Raw genomic sequence first — 22,525 nt, forward strand, 5'->3', positions numbered from 1 at the left:
ATATCTCCTCAATATATGTTCCATTCTATGCATCCAAAGAAATGGGCTGTAGCCCATGAAAGCTTATGCTCAAATAAATTTGTTAGTCTCTTAGGTGCCACAAGTAGTCCCGTTCTTTCTGAGGATACAGACTAACACGGCTGCTACTCTGAAACCAGACCTTGCAAGATTACTTTCATTCAAAATAGCAGAAATCTCAAAAGAAGCTGGTCTCACAAGATTATAGCAGAAGACGTGATATTTTAGGTATAGCTAAGCCAGAAAATAGGCCTCCCTCCTAACTTTGTGTCGTACCCAGAACCAAAACCAGGAGGAAAGGTTACGATCCAGAAATTTAATCTGAACTCCTCTGAGATTCAGAATGGTTCAACAGCATCAAAGCATCAACTGTGTTGATTACAGCTGGGGACCAGCATGAGAAAGAAGAACGAGAAATCTGAGTAGATGTTAACACACCATCATAAATATGCTAGGAGTAACAACTAATTAGAAGATAAGGAAAATGTATTAGCACAGAAAAATTAATGACAAAGAAGAATGGTTGGGGGGGAAATATCAAAGGTTACAAGAGGGGACAACTGCAATTTCCAGTCTTACGCCTATCTAAATTTAAGATTTTAATAGAATTTTTAAGCCATCCTTTAAAAAATAAAAACAAAAGGCCTCTCAAAAGTTCAAGCTATTTTGCCATTCCTTACATATACACTTAAGATTATGGCTACAGAATTAACCTCACTGCCCCCATTCAAAATCAAAGCTCTGCATTGGAAAATATTGTTTCAGTGCCTGAATGCCTTTCACTGCTTCTTATTAAGGCTGAAGGCTTTGCGACACTAGCTGGTGAAGAAATTACTGCATAACTCTATTACTTTGCAGAAGCAAAGACAGGCATCTTTTAGAAGGAGTCTTCAACAAAATAATATGCAGCTCGGTGAAGGGCACATGGAAAGGGCTTTATTTTTGAAGTGTTATAACTTGAAGTATTACTAAATCAGTCAGTCATCTAAGGAACGTGAGAAAGGCAATTTGTTTAACACGAGCCACAAAGTTATAATGGGGACTAGCTGGAATGAATGAGCCACATATTGCTGAACTTAAATTTCTGATGGGTAAACCTCAAGTTGTTCTTTCTTGGATTAGAAGCACAAAAATCTTTTGTTTAACTGAATCTTTGAGGTCTTCAAAGCTAGGATAGGAATCTTGCAAGAGGCTTTTCCAGTGTATGCTGGCACTAACAATTTTGTTCCTGATTAAACTAGTACAGAGAGGTATTCAGAGTTAAAACAGCCAAATGAAACAGTATCTCTCAAAACTTGCTTCAATTTGAAATATTGCCAATGGACTCAAGCAAGTCTTGATTTTCTTTCCCACATACTCTTACCTCTATTATTGTATGCATTTTGTTGTCCAGGCTGCTAGCAATGCAAATTAACGCTATACAAAAACCCAGGCTTAAGTTTTCCAGTCCTTGATTCATGGGCTGGGAGCAATGCAGAAGGTTGCACTCAGCCATGTGACATGAGTACCTTGCACTACTGAACAGTAATGAAGTAAATGTATTAAAGAGAATACAAAGGGTGGGAGAAAGGAAGCATCTTCACTGAACAGTTAGTGAACAGAGAGAATGAGTGACTTGTCCAAGGTCACAAAGGAAGGCTGCGGCAGAACTAGACTTGTCCCAGTCCAGTGCCTTAACCACTGGATCTTCCTTCCTTCACATATTTTAGGTTCCAGGTACAGTAAATTCACAGTAGTTAAAATAATGAAATTAGTGTCAGACATGCATACATCCCACACTAGGTACAGATGTAGAAAAATGACCAGATGAACTCCTCTATGGAGGACCCGTTCAAGGCTTATGAATCACTCAAGTGCTGCTTAAGCCGACATGTCTTAAGTGGTACATGGACCTTTTGCTGGTCTTTTGCATCAGAGTGAATGTAACCCAGGGACTTTGCTGAAGTTACACTTTTTGTAGTAGTTACATTAAAAATAAATCCACAATCATGGACACAATATAGTAAATGCATTTTTATCTTCAAATGCATTCATTATGTATCCAAATGAGTAATAATAAGTAATTCCTGGATGTAGGCCCTCCAGTTATATGGGTTAATAAAATTAAAAGATATGAAGAGTAAATGTAACAACACTGTAACTGCATGGGATAATTACAGCCACCATACTGCAAAGTGTAACTTAACAACAAAACTACACCTGACGCAACATAATAAACTTAGCCTCTTGTAAATGTTTGGAAAATATTTTAAATCCACACACTGTACACAGTGCTTATTTTTCCAGGGGTAATTTCTTTTGCTGTGGATTAAACTGTATATTCTCCCCTGTGAACTTTCAAATGTTATCTCATTATTTACCATAGCAAACAGATTTTTTTAAACAGCTATTGCCAGCATTCAGATGTTTAAATCTGGATTCAGTCAACCAGAGTGCATTTGCGATAGATTTTACAGAGTTGTGATGTAGCAAAAAGCAATGGGACTTTTATTATGTAAATGGATACATTCAATAATATTAATTTGATGTTTTCTGTTAAATAGCTACATTTTATATGGTCTATTGGAAATGAAATATTATAGAAGTGTTTGCTACAATTTGTTTTGTGCCATGTTAATCATGATAGCAAAACAAGTTCCTAATTCAAAGAAACCTCTTTCAAGTGAGTCACAGCATTAGACTGCTTTGCAGGTGCCATTCATAAATAAATGAAAAAAGACTGTATGTGATGGCTCCTGCGCTAGCATGGAGAGCAAGAGAGAAAGACACTAAGACACTGAGCACAAATACAAAAAGTACATGAAGCTAGGTTCTGGACCTGCCAGTTGCAGTAGAGGGGCTAGACCCATTACCTTTTAAAGGTTCTTAACCACTGAAAGAATCACTGAATGTGATGTAGGATCCAAGTACACAAGCCTTACAAAATAAATCCCTAACCCATATAGCAGGAACATGTGTTTTTATACTTGTAAGTGGAATCACCTTAAATATGTGCAGATACAGTAAGTGTGTGGGATGCTTACACTGGGATTCTCGTGACGGGTACCTACTATATGTAATAGGAGGAGCAAACAAATTTTCTGCAACTAGTACCTGCATCCTGTCAGGAACCTAGACCGTCTGCCAGTCCTTGAAGTTGCAAAGTGGCGCCCAATTGTTACATTGATGTCACTCATTTGACGATTACACATGAAGTTAACCAGCTATAATCATGTGTTGTAAGATGATATATTATTATATGCTGTAAGTCATCTATAAATGGATCTAAGAAATACTAGTGCACTAAACAGAGCATTTATTTCAAGATAGGTTTCAGAGTAGCATCCGTGTTAGTCTGTATCTGCAAAAAGAACAGGAGTACCTGTGACACCTTAGAGACTAGGTGCCACAAGTACTCCTGTTCTTTTTGCATTTATTTTAAGGCATTTCTGCTTGTAACTAAAAGCGAGTTCTCAGTTATGACTCACTGTGGAATAAATATTACAAGACCCCAAAAGGAAGCAGCGCAACTAAGTCACTGTTGTGGATGGCTGACCATTATTCACAAATAAAAGCCTAAAAATAAACTGAAGAGTGACAATACTTAAGGCAGTCATCAACTAGCTTATCCCTCGAGGCACAGTGCACTTTTCCCCATATTTATTTTAGATTTTCTAAAGTAGGTAGGTTCTGATTTGCACTTTTAATAGATGAGTATGCATCATTATCCTTATTTCACAGATGGATAAACGGAAGCACAGAAATGTTAACTGACTTGCCCAAGGTCACACATTGCATCTGTAGCACAGTGGGGGAACCTGAGCCTTCTCTCTCCAGACACCCATTCTATCTCCTAGACCTCATGCTGGCTTTAGGCGGCCAGCAAAATAGGGACTCACCTGTCCCTGCCATCAGATCAATGATGGTTCCTCAACCATTTGGTATAACCAAAATAATGGTACAACAGAAGTTTGTCAAGGATTCAGTGTGGTTCTGCATTTAAAATCTTAGCTTTGCCTCCAAATTTTCCATAAATGCCGAGTCTTTTATATAACAGTAGGAAACTCTTACTCTGTTGCAGCAATCATCTCTTAAGTACAGTCATATAGAGAACTCAGTATATAATGTAATAAATGTTACTCCTTATTAACAGCATGGGTTTACGTGAGTTTAATCACATCCATGCTAGCCCCTAGAGCAGTACTACACTCTTTCCTTAGAGCAGTGGGTTACTTATGGTCAACCAAGTTCTGAACAGTAAAAGGAAACACTGACGTTTACTGAATAAGTAGCAGTAACTGACAATATTGGTAATCATTCAAATAATCAATTGTTACAGTGTCCCACTAAATTTCCAAGCAGAGGAAATTTAATTAAATTAATACTATCTGTGACACGAGGACAAATTTTGTAAAAAGAATCAAACAGAAATTTCTGTCTTGGCCAGACAGTAAGTTTTTCATATATGACTAAGAGGTAAATGAAACTTGTAGGTTTCAAACCTTCTGGTCAAACTCCAACTTTCATCTTTTATCACAAGGTCCATGTTTGGGAAGGGATGGTTTGAAGAATTAGCTGTTTGTTGACCTGCGATGAAATGGATTATAATAGATAATTATGTTAGATTGTCAATTTCAAATCTAGTAAGGGTGCCCAGGAAACAGGAGGTGCTGCTTACTAGAATAAGATCTCTTATGAATGGAGTACTTAAATCATGAAATCAGACACTAAGTAAAATCTATCCAGTTGTGTTATAAACTGAGAAACCAAGTCATGTTTACAGAGATGGGCAAAACTAGGCCAATTTAAAATATGATTTTCAAAGGGACCTAAAAGGAGTTATGTATCCAAACTCCAATGAATTTCAAAGAGATTTGAGTCAGCTATTTCCCATAGGCTTCATAGATTCATAGATTCTAGGGTCAGAAGGGACCAATGTGATCATCTAGTCCGACCCCCGCACAAAGCAGGCCACAGAACCCTACTCATCCAGTTCTATAACAAACCCCTAAGCTATGCCTGAGTTATTGAAGTCTTCAAATTGTGGTTTGAAGACCTCAAGCTGCAGAGAATCCACCAGCAAGTGACCCATGCCCCACGCTGCAGGGGAAGACGAAAAACCTCCAGGGCCTCTGCCAATCTGCCCCGGAGGAAAATTCCTTCCCGACTCCAAATATGGCGATCAGCTAAACCCTGAGCATGAGGGCAAGCTTCTTTGAAAATCCCCGTGTTACTTTTCAATAGAAGCCCCTTGAATCTGGGTGAATTTTGCTTTAAGACTTTAGGTGCATGGAAACCCATAATTCAATGTGAAATTTATGGCTTGTGAACCCACAAGAAGCAGAAAAGGGTTCAATAACCTCTGCAAAGTAAAGAAATCGGCATAGCCTTATATTGTCTCTCAGCACAGAGACGAGATGCAGAGCCTTGAATTAAGTTATACACTCTGTGATGGTGGTGCGGGGGAAGTGTGCATATTATCAAAAAGTTCGCTGGTTCATATTATATAAAACACAACAATTCCTAATGAGAAATCAGTGCACTGTGAGCAAGTTATTGTGAATTTGGAAGTAGCTTTGGTTCTTCTGGCATGGCAAATTACTCACATTTTGTTCAGAAGAAATTGCACAAAATGTCAATCAATTAACACAGAAAATAAAGTGGTGAAATAATGCCATTCATGTAACTATCTGCCAATATTTCAGCAGAACTTGACTTGGAATGTGACCTTAGCTTAAATCACAAAAGATCAGTTTGGTGGGTTTTTGTCATATGCGACCACATCACCAGTACATAATCTGGAATAATTTATGGCTTGTCTAGACAAACAGCAAGTTCAAGACCAACTAGAGTGTAAATCAAAAACACAATTGATTAAGCAGATTCTCAACATACACAAATATGACACACTATTTTCTTGGAATTATGTTAAATTAGGACCTGAAAAAATCTTCACTCATGAGAGTTTGGGAGGTTGAATTTTCCTGCAAATCATGACTCATGTGATCAGGTCCACCGTTTGCAGAATTCAAATAGGTTAGAGATGCCATTCTCCAGAAAATGCTGTTAAACTCATTGAGACTTATCTCTAGAGGACAAGATTCAATTTCAACTAGGTCAATAGTCACCAAAAGTCATTATCATCTGATGGATCTGTGCTAGCCTGTGTGAAAGGAATTAGTGTCCTCAATCCAGTTCCTGGTGGATATGGCCACATGACTAACATAACCATCGCAACCGGGACTTGAGTTAAGCATATCTGCTGAAAGGTCAGAGATTAAATTGCTTTACTCTGTCACTAGAGATGGTCCCTTCACATCAGGCTGAACCATGCTGAAAGGGAAGTGTGCTGAAAAGAAAAAGGTTGGAGTCTGCACTACAGCTGCATATGCTGTTTCTGTCCTACGAATAGAAGATTTCAGATTTTATGGCTATCAACCTGGCACTTGTCTACCTGCAGTATAGTCACTTGAAAGGGGAGAGAGAGAATGAATGCAAAGAAGCAACCCATTATTATTTGATCCACTGGTTGTTTGAGTGACTGATGGTCAGTAATGACTAGAGACAAAACAATGCTAGTAAAGGTTTCAGAGTAGCAGTTGTGTTAATCTGTATCCACACAAAGAACAGGAGTATTTGTGGCACCTTAGAGACTAACAAATTTATTTTAGCATAAGCTTTCGTGGGTTACAGCCCACTTCATCAGATGCATAGAATGGAACATATAGTAAGAATATACATATATACATACAGAGAACATGAAAAGGTGGAAGTAGCCTTACCAACTGTAAGAGGCTAATTAATTAAGATGAGCTATTATCAGCAGGAGATAAACTTTTGTAGTGATAATCAAGATGGCCCATTTTAGACAGTTGACAAGAAGGTGTGAGGACACTTAACATGGGGAAATACATTCAATATGTGTAATGAACCAGCCACTCCCAGTCTCTATTCAAACCCAAATTAATGGTATCTAATTTGCATATTAATTCAAGTGCAGCAGTTTCTCATTGGAGTCTGTTTTTGAAGCTTTTCTATTAAGCTAGCAAAGTGTTCCTTAAATCACTGAATTCAAACCAGGATGAACTCCTACTAAAATTCACTTGCAGAGAGGACAAACGACATACATGCAAAACATTTCATTTCCACAGTCTGTGGTCAGCTCACTAACTAAACTGAGCACGGCACCAGGATTTGCAGGCACAGAGTTCTGTATTTCCAGCGGCTTTCTAATCACTGAGGCTTCACACACCTTCTATGTAGGAAGTCTATTTAAATTCCACACAGGGCAAGATTAGCCACCTGTCATGGTATAATTTCCTACTCTGAACCTTAGCGTCCAAAAGATGGGGTACCAGCATGAATTCCTCTAAGCTCAATTACTAGCTTAGTACTTGTAGCGCTGCCACCAACCAGGAATTCCAGTGCCTGGTACACTCTGGTCCCCCCAAAATCTTGCCCAAGGACCCCCAAGACCCAGTCCCTCTGGATCTTAACACAAGGAAAGTAAACCCTTTCCCTCACTGTTGTCTCTCCCAGGCTTCCCCTCCCTGGGTTACCCTGGAAGATCACTGTGATTCAAACTCCTTGAATCTTAAAACAGAGAGGAAAATTCACCTTCCCCCCTCCTTCTCTCTCCCCCTCCCAGACTCTCCCTGAGAGAGAGAAAGTAATCCTAACACAGAGAGAAAATTAACCTCGCTTTCCCCCTTCCCTCCTTTCTCCCCACCAATTCCTTGGTAGATCCAGACCCAGTCCCCTGTGGTCTCACCAGAATAAAAAAAACAAAAACAATCAGGTTCTTAAACAGGAAAAGCTTTTAATTAAAGAAAGAAAAAACAGTAAAAATCTTTGTAAATTTAAGATGGAATAGGTACAGGGTCTTTCAGCTATAGACACTGGGAATACCCTCCCAGCCTAACTATACAAGTACAAATTAAAATCCTTTCAGCAAAATACAAATTTGAACTCCTTCCAGCCAAATACACATTTGCAAATAAAGAAAACAAACATAAGCCTAACTCGCTTTATCTACCTAGTACTTACTATTCTGGACATATAGAAGACTGTATCAGAGAGATTGGAGAAAAACCTGGTTGCACATCTGGTCACTGTCAGAACCCAGAGAGAACAACCACCAAAATCTAACAGCACACACAAAAACTTCCCTCCCTCAAGATTTGAAAGTATCCTGTCCCCTGATTGGTCCTCTGGTCAGGTGACAGCCAGGCTCACTGATTTTGTTAACCCTTTACAGGCAGAAGAGATATGAAGTACTTCTGTTCTATTAACTCTTACTTATCTGTTTATGATACCATCAGATATTAAACCTGACCACATGGCCAACACATAGAGCATGAGCACACAGAGTGGGCAGCATTTACATTTTCAGCAGCCTAAACAGCACATTCATGCAGATGCTAGTCCTAGGGTTTGCAACACTTGTAACCCCACACTCAGTCTATTCCAGTACATGGGCTCAACCCAAGACAGAGAAAACTCACTGCTTAGGAACTTGCTTAAGCATCTTCTTTCTTTGCCCTCAGATCATAACATGGAAAAAGAAAGCCTGATATTAATTTTGTAGCAATAATTGAAAAGCATGCAGCTCCCCAGCACCACTCTTTATGCCTTCTGGAAGCTTGGAATCACATCCTTCAAAACTTGGTAAAGGTTACTCCATCCAGCAAGGCTTTTTTAGAGAGGAGGAGAGACCGTTTCAGACTAAATAGAACAAATCCCAGATCTCAGGCGAAGGTAAACTTCTTTCTTCATCATACCAAAGTTGTACCTCCTCCACAGAATAAGGAGTTCAATTCTACTTTCCATTATGAAGTGCAAGATACATTGATTCTACATATGCACCTTGGAGGAGAGTTGAGACTTTTTACCCATCACACTACACTACTGTTAAAAAAGTTTATTTCAGAGAGACAAGACAGAACAACAGATGCAAAACCTGCAGACATATCTCCACAGCTACAATGATCAACACCCCGCACAACACTTCTTTCAAGATCCATGGATTCTACCCATGCCTATCACAACATAGGGTGTACTTCATATAGTGCCCTAAATGCCCCAACAACAACAACAACAACTGCGTGGGTGAAACCAGACCATCACTATACTCTCAAATAAAGTCGCACAGAAAAATTAGAAAAGACGAAAAAACTCCCTGTCACCTGTGGGCAAACACTTTTCACAAAGTGATCACTCTATATCTGATCAATCATCCTTATCCTCAAAAGAAACCTGCACAACACCTTCAAAGGCTGAGCCTGAGTTTAAATTCATAGAATCATAGGCCTGGTCTACACTATGCGTTTATACCGATTTTAGCAGTGTTAAACCGATTTAACGCTGCACCCGTCCACACAACGAGGTCCTTTATATCGATATAAAGGGCTCTTTAAACCGGTTTCTGTACTCTTCCCTGATGAGAGGAGTAGCACTGAAATCGGTATTACCATATCGGATTAGGTTTAGTGTGGCCGCAAATCGATGGTATTGGCCTCCAGGCGGTATCCCACAGTGCACCATTGTGACTGCTCTGGACAGCAATCTGAACTCGGATGCAGTGGCCAGGTAGACAGGAAAAGCCCCGGGACCTTTTGAATTTCATTTCCTGTTTGCCCAGCGTGGAGCTCTGATCGGCACGGGTGGCGATGCAGTCCCAAATCCAAAAAGAGCTCCAGCATGGACCGTACGGGAGATACTGGATCTGATCGCTGTATGGGGAGGCAAATCTGTTCTATCAGAGCTCCCATCTAGAAGACGAAATGCCAAAGCATTTGAAAAAAATCTCCAGACATAGGCCACAGCAGGGACTCAGCATAGTGCTGCGTGACAAGCATAACGGAAAGCCAAAGAATCAAATGGACGCTCATGGAAGGAGGGAGGGGGTACTGAGGACTCCAGCTATCCCACAGTCCTCAGCAGTCTCCGAAAAGCATTTGCATTATTGGCTGAGCTCCCAATGCCTGTAGGGTCAAACACATTGGCTCAGGGTATAGCTCATCAATTTACCCCCCTCTTCCCCCGTGAAAGAAAAGGGAAAAAAATCGTTTGACTTTTTTATATGTCACCCTATGTCTACTGCATGCTGCTGGTAGACGCAATGCTGCAGCACTGAACAGCAGCACCCTCTCCCCTCCCCTCCCCTCCCCGGTGGTAGATGGTACAATATGACTGCTATCCATCGTCATCATCAGCCTGTGAGTGCTCCTGGCTGGCCTCAGGTGAGGTCGGCTGGGGGCACCTGGGTAAAAATAGGAATGACTCCCAGTCATTCCCAGTAGATGGTACAGAACGGCTGGTAACCGTCCTCATCATAGCAACTGGGGGCTGAGCTCCTTCAGCCCCCTCCTTTCATGTGTAAAGAAAAGATTCTGTACTGCCTGGACTATCATAGCAGTGGGATGCTGGGCTCCTCTCCCCTGCACTGTTTAATGTCCTGCCTGGACTATCATAGCAGCTAGAGGCTGCCTCCCCCTCATTTTATCTCACTAACAAGTCAGTGTTTCTTATTCCTGCATTCTTTATTACTTCATCACACAAATGGGAGGGACACTGCCACGGTAGCCCAGGAAGGTTGGGGGAGCAGGAAAGCAACGGGTGCTAGAATGGCATGCAGCTCATTTCTGCAGGATCTGACACGGAGCAGCTGTGCTCTCTGGTTCTCTGATACACTGGTTCTCTAGCACACTTGCCTCATATTCTAGGCAGGACTGACTATTTTTAGATACAACATAAAGGAGGGAATGACCCAGGGGGTCATTCCCATTTTTGTCTTTGCGCCCCCGGCCGACCTCAGCCAGGAGCACCCATGACAACAGCAGATGGTACAGAACAACCGATAACCGTCATCTCATCGCCAATTTACAATGGCATGGCAGACGGTACAGAACAACTGATAACTATCTCGGCTATCTTGCAAAGGCAAATGAATGCTGTGTGTAGCGCTGCAGTATCGCCTCTGTCAGCGGCATCCAGTACACATACTGTGACAGTGACAAAAGGCAAAACAGGCTCCATGGTTGCCATGCTATGGCGTCTGCCAGACCAATGCAGGGAAAAAGGGCACTAAATGATTGTCTCCTGTTGCTTTCACAGAGGAAGGAATGAGTGACGACATTTAACCAGAATCACCCGCGACACTATTTTTGCCCCATCGTGCATTGGGATCTCAACCCAGAATTCCAATGGGCAGGGGAGGATGCGGGAACTATGGGATAGCTACGGGATAGCTACCCACAGTGCAACACTCCAGAAATCGACACTAGCCTCGGTACACGGATGCACACCACCGAATTAATGTGCTTAGTATGGCCGCATGCAATCGACTTTATACAATCTGTTTTACAAAAGCGGTTTATGTAAAATCAGAATAATCCCGTAGTGTAGACGTACCCATAGAGTTGGAAGGGACCAGGGTCATCTAGTCTAACCCTCTGCCAAGATGCAGGATTTGTTAATGTCTAAACCATCGAAGAGAAAGGACTATCCAGCCTCCTTTTCAAACTTCCAGTGAAGAAGCTTCCACAACCTCCCTAGGCAGTCTGGTCCATTGTCCTACTATTCTTACAGTTATGAAGTTTTTCCTGAGATTGAATCTAAATCTGCTATGCTGTAGTTTGAACCCACTGTATCTTGTCCTGCCTTCAGTGGCAAGTGAAACAACTTTTCTCCATCTCTTTTATGACAGCCTTTCAAGTATTTGAAGACTGCTATCATGTCGCACATAATCCCCTCTTTTCCAAACTAAACATACCCAGTTCATTCAGCCTTTGCTCATATGGCTTGCATTCCACCCACTTGATCATCTTTGTCACGTTTCTGGATCCTTTCCAGTTTCTCTACATCCTTTCTATACATTGGTGACCAAAGAGTATTCCAGCTGAGGTCTAAGCAGCACCAAGTAGAGCAGTACTATCACCTGCCATGACTTGCATACTATGCCTCTATTAATGCAACCTAAAATTGCGTTTGCTTTCTTTTTGCAACACCACCACACTGCTGACTCATGTTGAGGTTGTGATCCACCATAATTCCCAGATCTTTCTCAACAAAGCTGCTGCCAAGCCAGTTATCCCTCATTCTATATTTGTGCATTTGTTTCTTCTTCCTTAAGTGTAGCACCTTACATTTGTCTTTGCTGAATTTCATGTTCTCGTCTATAGACCAGTTCTCCAATTTACTAAGATCCCTGTGAATTTTAGCTCTATCCTCCAAAGTATTGATAACCCTCTGCCCCCAAGTTTTGTGTCATCTGCAAATTTGATCAGTACACTCTCTATACCTATATCTACATCATTAATAAAGATGTTAAATAACACCAGACACAGAACAGATCCCTGTGGAACCCCACTTGAGACCTCCTTCCATTGTGACATCATTCCATTAATAGTTACTCTTCGTTTGTGGTTGTTTAGCCAATTATGTATCTACTTAATGGTAGTTCTGCCAAGACAGTGTTTCTCCAGCTTACTTATCAGAATGTCATGTGGGACTGCATCAAAAGCCTTGCTGAAGTCCAGGTATATTATGTCCACCGCTTTCCCCCTATCCACCAAACCAGTTACCCTGTCAAAAGAAGGAAATCAAGCTGGTTTGTCATTATTTGGTCTTAGTAAATTTATGCTGACTGCTAGTGATTAACCCTTCATCCTCTGATGAATGTTTTATACATTGCTCTAGTAGCTTCCCAGGTATTAAAGTCAGGTTGACTGGTCTATAGTTCCCCAGCTACTCCTTTTCCCCCCCTTTTAAAAATGGGTACTACATTAGCCCTTCTCCAGTCTTCCAGGACCTCTCCTGTGATCCATGGGTTTGCAAATATTACTGCCAGTGGCTGCGAGATTTCTTCAGCCAATTCCTTCAGTACCCTTGCGTGAATAGGCCCTGCTGATTTAAATTCATTCAGATTGGTCAGAAGATCTTCACTTATCCTGATCTGCATTCCATCTTCTTTATTGTCCATGATAACTTTGCTAGTTGTCCGGTAACGTTATTTTTGGTGAAAAGACTGAAGTAGGCATTGAGCAGCTCTGTCTTGCTGTAATATTTTGTTACCAGCTCACCTTCTTTATTGAGAAGTGAACCCACACCATCGTTGATCTTTTTATTTTGTTTGATGTATTTGAAGAACCTTGTCTTTTTATCTCTAATATTCCTTGCCAGGTATAATTCATTCTTTGCCTTGGCTTTCCTGATTTTGTCCCTACACACTCACACTATTACCAGGTATACTTCCTTGGTGACGTGCCCCTCCTTTCATTTCCTGTATGTATCCCTTTTGGTTTTTAGATAGCTAAAAAGCTTCTTGTGCAGCCACATTGGTCTCCTGTGGCTCTTCTTATCTTCCCTCAGTGTCAGAATAGCTCGATGTTAAGCCTCTAGTAATACATCTTTTAGGAAATGCTAGCTCCTTTTGACTTCTTTTCTTCGTAGTTGGTCTTTCCATGGAATCTTGTCTGCTGTTTCTCTGAGCTGGTTGAAGTCTGCCTTTCTGAAGTCCAGTGTCCTTGTTTTGCTGTTCTCATATCCTCCTTTCCACAGGATTTTGAATTCTATGAGATCATGATCATTTCCGCCCAAATTCCCGACCACCTTCACTTTTGCAACTAATTCATCTCTGTTGATCAAAACCAGATCCAAAATGAATGACCTAGTTGTTTCCTCAACTTTCTGAATCAGAAAATGCCGATTCATAACTCTGTCAGACACTAAAAACCCGTGGGCTGAATAGACATACTGGATTTATGGCTTGTTACAACAATCTGTAACCCACTAGCCCCCTCTTTTTGCCTTATGTCTGCAGAGGTATTAATGGGCCACTCTACCTTGAATGCTTCCTTAGAATATGTGCTAACTACTTATGCTAAACAGTCTTTTCCAACCTGTATTCAGCTGTGACCCTAGGAATATCTTTCCCAGAGCTGAAGAAGAGTTTTGTATGGCTCAAAAACTTGTCTCTCTTAACAGATGTTGGCTCAAAAAAGATATTCCCTGACTCACCTTGTCTCTAATATCCTGGGACTGACATGGCTACAGCTACACAGCATACATAAGTAAATTTCAGACATTTGCCTCCAGAGGGAGTTGACAAAGTCCCATAAATAATAGAAAGGTGGAAATTGACTAAGACAGCTAAAAATGTTTCTTTTCAGCTACAGAGCTAAAACCAACTGCATTTCACAGTAGATATCAAGTTCAGTGTGCATGCCACATGTAATGAACATAAAAACTTTATTTACCACTTCTTAAAATATCTGATACAGCAAGAACCTGTGAAGGAAAGAATTGGATTTTCCTGTTACATCGCACTCTTAAAATGCTGTATTTTAACTATTAACATTTACATCTTTTTCCTTTCTCTATAGGCTAAACTTTTGACTGACAGCTCTTAAGCACTTCCTTTCCTTAACTTAAATATAGATATACACATGACAGACAAACTATTTGATATTCAAAGAATCATCAAAATCCCAGGTAAGTCAATAGGAGTCAAAGTCAATGGGAGTCAGCCCATCGACTTGAATGGGTTTGTGATGGGATCCTAAGGCCCTGAACTTGCAATGAGATCCTGCAATGACTCCAACACCTATACAAAGCTCACTGCAGAACTGACATCACACTGTAAGTAACTAGAGTGAAAAGTGAGAATAAGAGCATGTAGGTTTCTCTTTCAGCAGGACTCAACTTAAAGCAGAATTTGAGCTACTATCAAGACAATATCTAGCCATTGTAATTATACTCTATTTGCATTTGGCACTGGCCTCAAGTTTGAATGTGCATTCCCTGAACACCCCCCTGACCACCGTGTTCTGTTCACCTGCAATCAATGAAATTTTAAAATGAGGTTGTTAATTACAGAGAAATACAGTAATGAGAGGGAAAGACTTTTTTGAGGTTCTAAGAAATTCATCTTTCTTCTTCAAGATATTTCTTAAACCTCTCTCTCTAGTGATAAATCTTATTCAGAAGAAATTCTATCTTTTTCAGACAGAGACCACATCTGTGAAATGTCTGACCTTTCCCCCAGATAATTAACTCTTAATTTCTGACATTACATCTGGCAATGACTATAGTAGGGACTAGCAACCTTTGGCACTTGGCCTGTCAGGGAAATCCGCTTGCGGGCCGGAACAGTTTGTTTACCTGCAACGTCCACAGGTTCGGCCGATCGCAGTTCCCACTGGTGGCAATTCACCCTTCCAGGCCAATGGGGGCTGTGGAAAGCGGTGGCCAGCACTTCCCTCGGCCTGTGCCACTTCCCGCAGCCCCCATTGGCCTGGAACGGTGAACCGTGGCCAGTCGGAGCTCCGATTGGCTGAATCTGTGGACGCTGAAGGTAAACAAACCGTCCTGGCCCGCCAGCGGATTTCCCTGTCGGACCACGTGCCAAAGGTTGTCAATCTCTGGACTACAGTGTAGTAACACCTACTGGTGGAAAGGACTGTTCCGAGTGCAAGAATCTGGAGGGGACTGCACTGGGCCCAAGAGCTACTCAGACAACAAGAGGAATCTGGCAGCTGCTTCATCGTAGAACTCAAGACTATAACAATAGTGCCAGAACTCAGACATCACACTGCAGGAGTAGAGTATGAGACTGTCTACAGTAGATAGCAAAATGATAGCAATACAGTTAAACAAACACACAATATATAAAAAAGAAATGGATAATATAGGTACGAATGTAAAAAACTGAACATTATTTGTGTTTTACTTAATCAGTGTGAAACTTGTTGCTGGGTGGCCTGCTGAGGTGAGTCAGAAGGTGGACGTAGAGCTCTCTCCTTTAGCCCTGCCACCCAGGCTGAAGCCCAATTTATTTTGGCAGACTCCTGAAACCTACTCATGCCCCCAGATCCCCGAGCTGAGAAACGCTGGTCTACAGAACTGGCCCACTGAACCTTCCAGACCCACAGAGCAGCTTTCCTAATGTAAATGCAGAATGCACATTGGAAAAGTGATAGAGAGGAACAAAGAGAGAGTGATTGTTGCCTTTAAATTTCCTCTAAGCTTCTCTTAGCACATTTTTAATATGCAGAATTGACTGTGGGGGATTTATATCACATCAGAGAGAAATTAAACGAAGCAAATGGGATGATTCATGTTAGCAAGTCAGCAAAAAAATCTAAAGACAAGCACGAATTTTAAGGAGAAGAACTTCACAAAGCTAAATTTGAAAAAATATTCAATATGGCTTTTGAGACTCCTCTACTTACTAAGCCAACCCCGTACCACTGACATCAACACTGACTTCAGTGAGGGCAGGACTGCCCCCAAAGTTGGCTGAAATATTTTCTTGGGGTTTTGTTTGTCCTGCTCCCAACCCCCCCCACCAAAAAAAAAAACCCCTACTTTGTGACCATGTATCTATAATACAAGCTTCTGATATTTGGCTATATTACATTTGAATAATTAAAAGTGGGAAATGCTTTAGAACATAAGTTGATCAGTAGCTGAAGTAAAAAGAGTGTCCTCTTATTGTATAGCATTAGACAATGAGATGCTTCATGTAGATTTTGGGTCCCGACTGCATGCAGTATTGGTCACAGCACAAAACAAGATATTTCACTAGTTGGATCATTGGTCTGTTCTGCTACACCAACCCCTATCTTCTTATAAATAGGGCCATTTTCCAGATTTCAGCAGAATCACCCTTTTAATTAACACCATTAACTCCACTAAAACTTGTCTTAATCTAATCAGCTAACAAGACAATGAAGAACACTGTGCAGAGATTTCCCGTGTGACTAGAGCAATAAAGAGAGGAAATGATGAAATGGGTAGTTCACACCTCATGAAACAATATAACAACCAAGACTGTTAATTAAAAAGCTTTTCTTCACTTCCCTTCCTCTTTTATTTCTAAATCATTTCTATCTCTTCAAAAGGAAGGCAGGCAAAACCCTCTTCTCTTATATAATTTGATAAGAGCAACTGTTCAAACAGTTGGACACAACTCCTGCTAGAGAATTAGGAGTTGAAACATACACCATATGCTCTTGGAAAGGCAATCCTCAAAGACCTAAGATCTCAGAAGTTACCAATGTCCTTTATGTCAGGATAATTTAACCCATTCAGGATACACATAAGGGTCATCCCAGGTTCAGCCTTGATTATTAGGAGTTGAAAATTTCACCATGCTTCAATATCTCGGTAAGCTCCCACAGAACTGAAATGAAGTCTCCTGTGTTAAAGGATGGGGATTTTAAAATATGCCTTTGTTATTCAAATGGGCATCAGCAGTGGATTTATACAAGTTTCATGCCATACATGCAGCCCAAGATAAAATATCTCATCAAACCTGTATCAGAGGGGTAGCCGTGTTAGTCTGGATCTCTAAAAGCAGCAAAGAGTCCTGTGGCACCTTATAGACTAACAGACGTTTTGGAGCATGAGCTTTCGTGGGTGAATACCCACTTCGTCAGATGCATGCATCGTGGGTACTCACCCACGAAAGCTCATGCTCCAAAACGTCTGTTAATGAAACCTGTAAACACTTGTGTGTCAGATTGTAGTGGGGGAGGAGGTAAAAGGGTTAAGGAATACTCTAGGAGGAAGGACTTCTTAAGATAGACTCATAGACTCAGACTCTAGGACTGGAAGGGACCTTGAGAGGTCATCGAGTCCAGTCCCCTGCCCTCATGGCAGGACCAAATACTGTTTAGACAATCCCTAATAGACATTTATCTAACCTACTCTTAAATATCTCCAGAGATGGAGATTCCACAACTTCCCTAGGCAATCTATTCCAGTGTTTAACTACCCTGACAGTTAGGAACTTTTTCCTAATGTCCAACCTAAATCTCCCTTGCTGCAGTTTAAGCCCATTGCTTCTTGTTCTATCATTGGAGGCTAAGGTGAACAAGTTTTCTCCCTCCTCCTGATGACACCCTTTTAGATACCTGAAAACTGCTATCATGTCCCCTCTCAGTCTTCTCTTTTCCAAACTAAACAAACCCAGTTCCTTCAGCCTTCCTTCATAGGTCATGTTCTCAAGACCTTTCATCATTTTTGTTGCTCCTCTCTGGACCCTCTCCAATTTCTCCACATCTTTCTTGAAATGCGGTGCCCAGAACTGGACACAATACTCCAGTTGAGGCCTAACCAGCGCAGAGTAAAGCGGAAGAATGACTTCTCGTATTTTGTTTACAACACACCTGTTCATGCATCCCAGAATCACATTTGCTTTTTTTGCAACAGTATCACACTGTTGACTCATATTAAGCTTGTGGTCTACTATGACCCCTAGATCTCTTTCTGCCATACTCCTTCCTAGACAGTCTCTTCCCATCTGTATGTGTGAAACTGATTGTTCCTTCCTAGGTGGAGCACTTTGCATTTATCTTTATTGAACTTCATCCTGTTTACCTCAGACCATTTCTCCAATTTATCCAGATCGTTTTGAATTTTGACCCTGTCCTCCAAAGCAGTTGCAATCCCTCCCAGTTTGGTATCGTCCGCAAACTTAATAAGCGTACTTTCTATGCCAACATCTAAATCGTTGATGAAGATATTGAACAGAACCGGTCCCAAAACAGACCCCTGCGGAACCCCACTTGTTATACCTTTCCAGCAAGATTGGGAGCCATTAACAACTACTCTCTGAGTACGGTTATCCAGCCAGTTATGCACCCACCTTATAGTAGCCCCATCTAAATTGTACTTTCCTAGTTTATCTATAAGAATATCATGCGAGACTGTATCAAATGCCTTACTAAAGTCTAGGTATATAACATCCACGGCTTCTCCCTTATCCACAAGGCTCGTCATCCTATCAAAGAACGCTATCAGATTAGTTTGACACGATTTGTTCTTTACAAATCCATGCTGGCTATTCCCTATCACCTTACCACCTTCCAAGTGTTTGCAGATAATTTCTTTGATTACTTGCTCCATTATCTTCCCTGGCACAGAAGTTAAACTAACTGGTCTGTAGTTTCCTGGGTTGTTTTTATTTCCCTTTTTATAGATGGGCACTATATTTGCCCTTTTCAAGTCTTCTGGAATCTCCCCCGTCTCCCATGATTTCCCAAAGATAATAGCTAGAGGCTCAGATACCTCTTCTATTAACTTCTTGAGTATTCTAGGATGCATTTCATCAGGCCCTGGTGACTTGCAGGCATCTAACTTTTCTAAGTGATTTTTCACTTGCTCTTTTTTTATTTTATCTTCTAAACCTACCCTCTTCCCGTAAGCATTCACTATACTAGACATTCCTTCAGAGTTCTCAGTGAAGACCGAAACAAAGAAGTCATTAAGCATCTCTGCCATTTCCAAGTCTCCTGTTACTGTTTCCGCCTCCTCATTGAGCAGTGGGCCTACCCTGTCCTTGGTCTTCCTCTTGCTTCTAATGTATTGATAAAAAGTCTTCTTATTTCCCTTTATTCCCATAGCTAGTTTGAGTTCATTTTGTGCCTTTGCTTTTCTAATCTTGCCTCTGCATTCCTGTGTTATTTGCCTATATTCATCCTTTGTAATCTGACCTAGTTTCCATTTTTTATATGACGCCTTTTTATTTTGTAGGTCAAGCAAGATCTCGTGGTTAAGTCAAGGTGGTCTTTTGCTACATTTTCTATCTTTCCTAACCATCGGAATAACTTGCTTTTGGGCCCTTAATAGTGTCCCTTTGAAAAACTGCCAACTTTCTTCAGTTGTTTTTCCCCTCAGTCTTAATTCCCATGGGACCTTGCCTATCAGCTCTCTGAGCTTACCAAAATCCACCTTCCTGATAAGATAAGAAGTTGAGACGTCTCTTTATATCTCAGTTTAAGTGTCCTGAAAAAACAGTTTCTATTTTTTCTCTTCAGCTTGGGAAAATCTGGACAAAACCAGGGGCTTGGAAAGTGGGATTTTTAAAAAGTGCTCAGTGGTGGCCTAACACTATCCCTAATGAAGTCAATGGGATTTTACTTCAATGGGAACAAAATTAAGCCAATCCATGGCACTTCTGAAAATCCCACCCCGGGGTCTCTACCTATCCCCAGAGGATTAAAGCAAAAAGAATAAATAATTTAATGTTTTCCCTCACTTCATAGCTCTGCTCAGCAAAAGGATGGATGGATTGGATAAGCAGTTTTCAAATTGTGAGACATGACCCAAAAGTAGGTCGAGAGAGAGTACCAGCTGGGTTGCACAAAGCAGCTGAGACCAGCAAAACCCAAGGTCTTCAGGATCCAGCAGGAGTCTTGACCAAGATGAAAAATAGCAGCTCACTACACCTCTCCCTTCCACTGCTACTTTAGTCATCCTTGCTTTGTCCCCTTCCATCCACCACCTACTCCCAACATCCATTGGCTCAGGGGCTGAAGAAGTGCTTCAACCATGACTAGTTTACACATGTCTAAACTGGCCTGGTTGCTTTATAATTAGTTACTCATGAAAAGAGAGGGCCACATTTTCAGTGAATATTATTTATAACCAGTGGCCTGAATAGTTCTAGCAACACTTTCTACTCATACACAGTGACTGCAATTAAAAAAAAACCAACACCACATTTGCCAATAGTTACTGTGTTAATCTCAGACTCTAGATATGTGGTTTCCTTCTAAATTTAAAGAAACCTGTATAAATGTGACGCACATATTGGGGCTTCTTGGTCGATACTATGGAAGCTTGTGTCAGGCAAGCATTGCAAAGCTGTTTGTAAACATTAATTATTCTAGGACTTCTGCAGGGTAAATAAATACTTTGTTATTACATACTTTGTAAATGGCTAGACTGAAACAGAGAGGTCAGCTGACTTTCCCAAGGTCTAACAGCAAGTCAGTGATAAAGGATTGGTGGTCTCTATTATTGCGTTGTGCTAAAAGCTAAATTTACTACCTTCCTATCTGCATGGCTAGTCTTAAAAAAAATTGAGTCCTAAAATAAGAGATCCCTCTGGAACAAACTATTTATAACATGTTTGAAAGATGTTCTGTAATACCATTAAAATATTTGTTTAAAAAAATTAGCTGTACTTTGGCTATTTGTTATATCAACTAATTAGTTATCATATATCAAGTTCAGTTAATTACCAGATTGTTCATTGTTCAACAGATTAGTCTGAATTAATTACCAGAATACTCATTAAAACTTGTCTGCCATATCAGCATGTTAAAAACTACACAGCAGGGAGACTTCATCATTGTGTCTAACACATGCCTGCAGTAATGCACAGGAGTCTCCCACTCTTGTGTTAGATTGCAAACAGTATGAAGCACAAATGACCCCATGAGCTCCAGAACCTAGAGCAGATTTCCATGTGCTCTGGTCTCAGAGCTAGTCATCTCTGTTCGGAAGGAGAAATTTTGTATTCTGTAATCCACAAAGAAATAGTTCTCCTCTCATTAGAAACCAAAAGTTGTTTGTTAAGTGGATGATAACATTTAAAAAGAAGACTAATATATAGCAATATTATAACAAAACATAAAATACATGGAACAATGGCAGAGTTATAACAAACAAAACAAGTTATGAATTTATGCATACAGATATAAAAAAGTGAACAGGATTTAAGGTTCTTGTTAGTGCAACTGGTCAGGAATTTTTCAGTTAAACTTTTGTTTCCTCTCCCCCACCCCCATGCCAATTTGTCAAAACCAAAACTGTTTGAGGGAAAGAATCACTTTTGACAAATTTCCCAATTTGAAAACATTTTGAAATTGTTGAAGTGTCACAGTTTGACATTTTCAAAATGAAATTTTCTTTGGATCAAAATTACATTTGGTTTCAAAATTTAACTTTAACTTTTTGTTAAAGTATAAATTAAAGTGGTGGTGGTTGGATGGGGAGGAAGGGTGCAAAAATTGCAATAAAAAAATTCAGTTGCCCAAAATGAAAGGGACTTTTTTAGTTTGCAAAATATTTTCTTCGTCCTACTTTGGGACAGGAAAAGAATTTCAAAATCCTCATGGGGACAGAAAACAATTTTCCATCCAGTGTAGTCAGCAAGCTCCATAGAGAAGTTGAGGGCATGCATTACAGATACTGAAAGTGTACTGCTAACTGATGATTCATTAGTGTTAATCCCATACATTCATACTGAAATGTATCTTTGCGCTTAATAAAGGTCTCAGATTTACAATAAGGGAGACTGAAGTTTTCTACTGATCTACAGAATTGGTCTAGCATGGACAGCAGCTCAGTTAGCTTCCCCACATCACACCCTGCCAGCATGCCTCAGCCCTGAATCATCCGCCTTGCAGTGGACAAGAAAATGTTCCACTCTGTGCTCCAGTATTTACTGAGACCGCCAACAAGAATTAGCATCAGTTCTGATAGTGAAAACAACACTACTAGGAACCAGACAATGAGAACCACCATCTCTTACAGAAGCTGCTGAACAACTAAGACTGTAATGACTTTTGACTCCCTCCTAGTACTGATCAGGACCCTGGGTCAGCAATGCACTTAAGCAGAAGCTTACACATCGATTTTCAAAGGACTAAATATTCACTTCAATGATTTGCCGAATAAGGATGGGATCATTACTCCCAGGCTTCAAGTTACAGACCTCCTTAAATGCTGAATC

Source organism: Gopherus evgoodei, chromosome 8, assembly GCF_007399415.2.
Source record: "Gopherus evgoodei ecotype Sinaloan lineage chromosome 8, rGopEvg1_v1.p, whole genome shotgun sequence".
NCBI lineage: Eukaryota > Metazoa > Chordata > Testudines > Testudinidae > Gopherus > Gopherus evgoodei.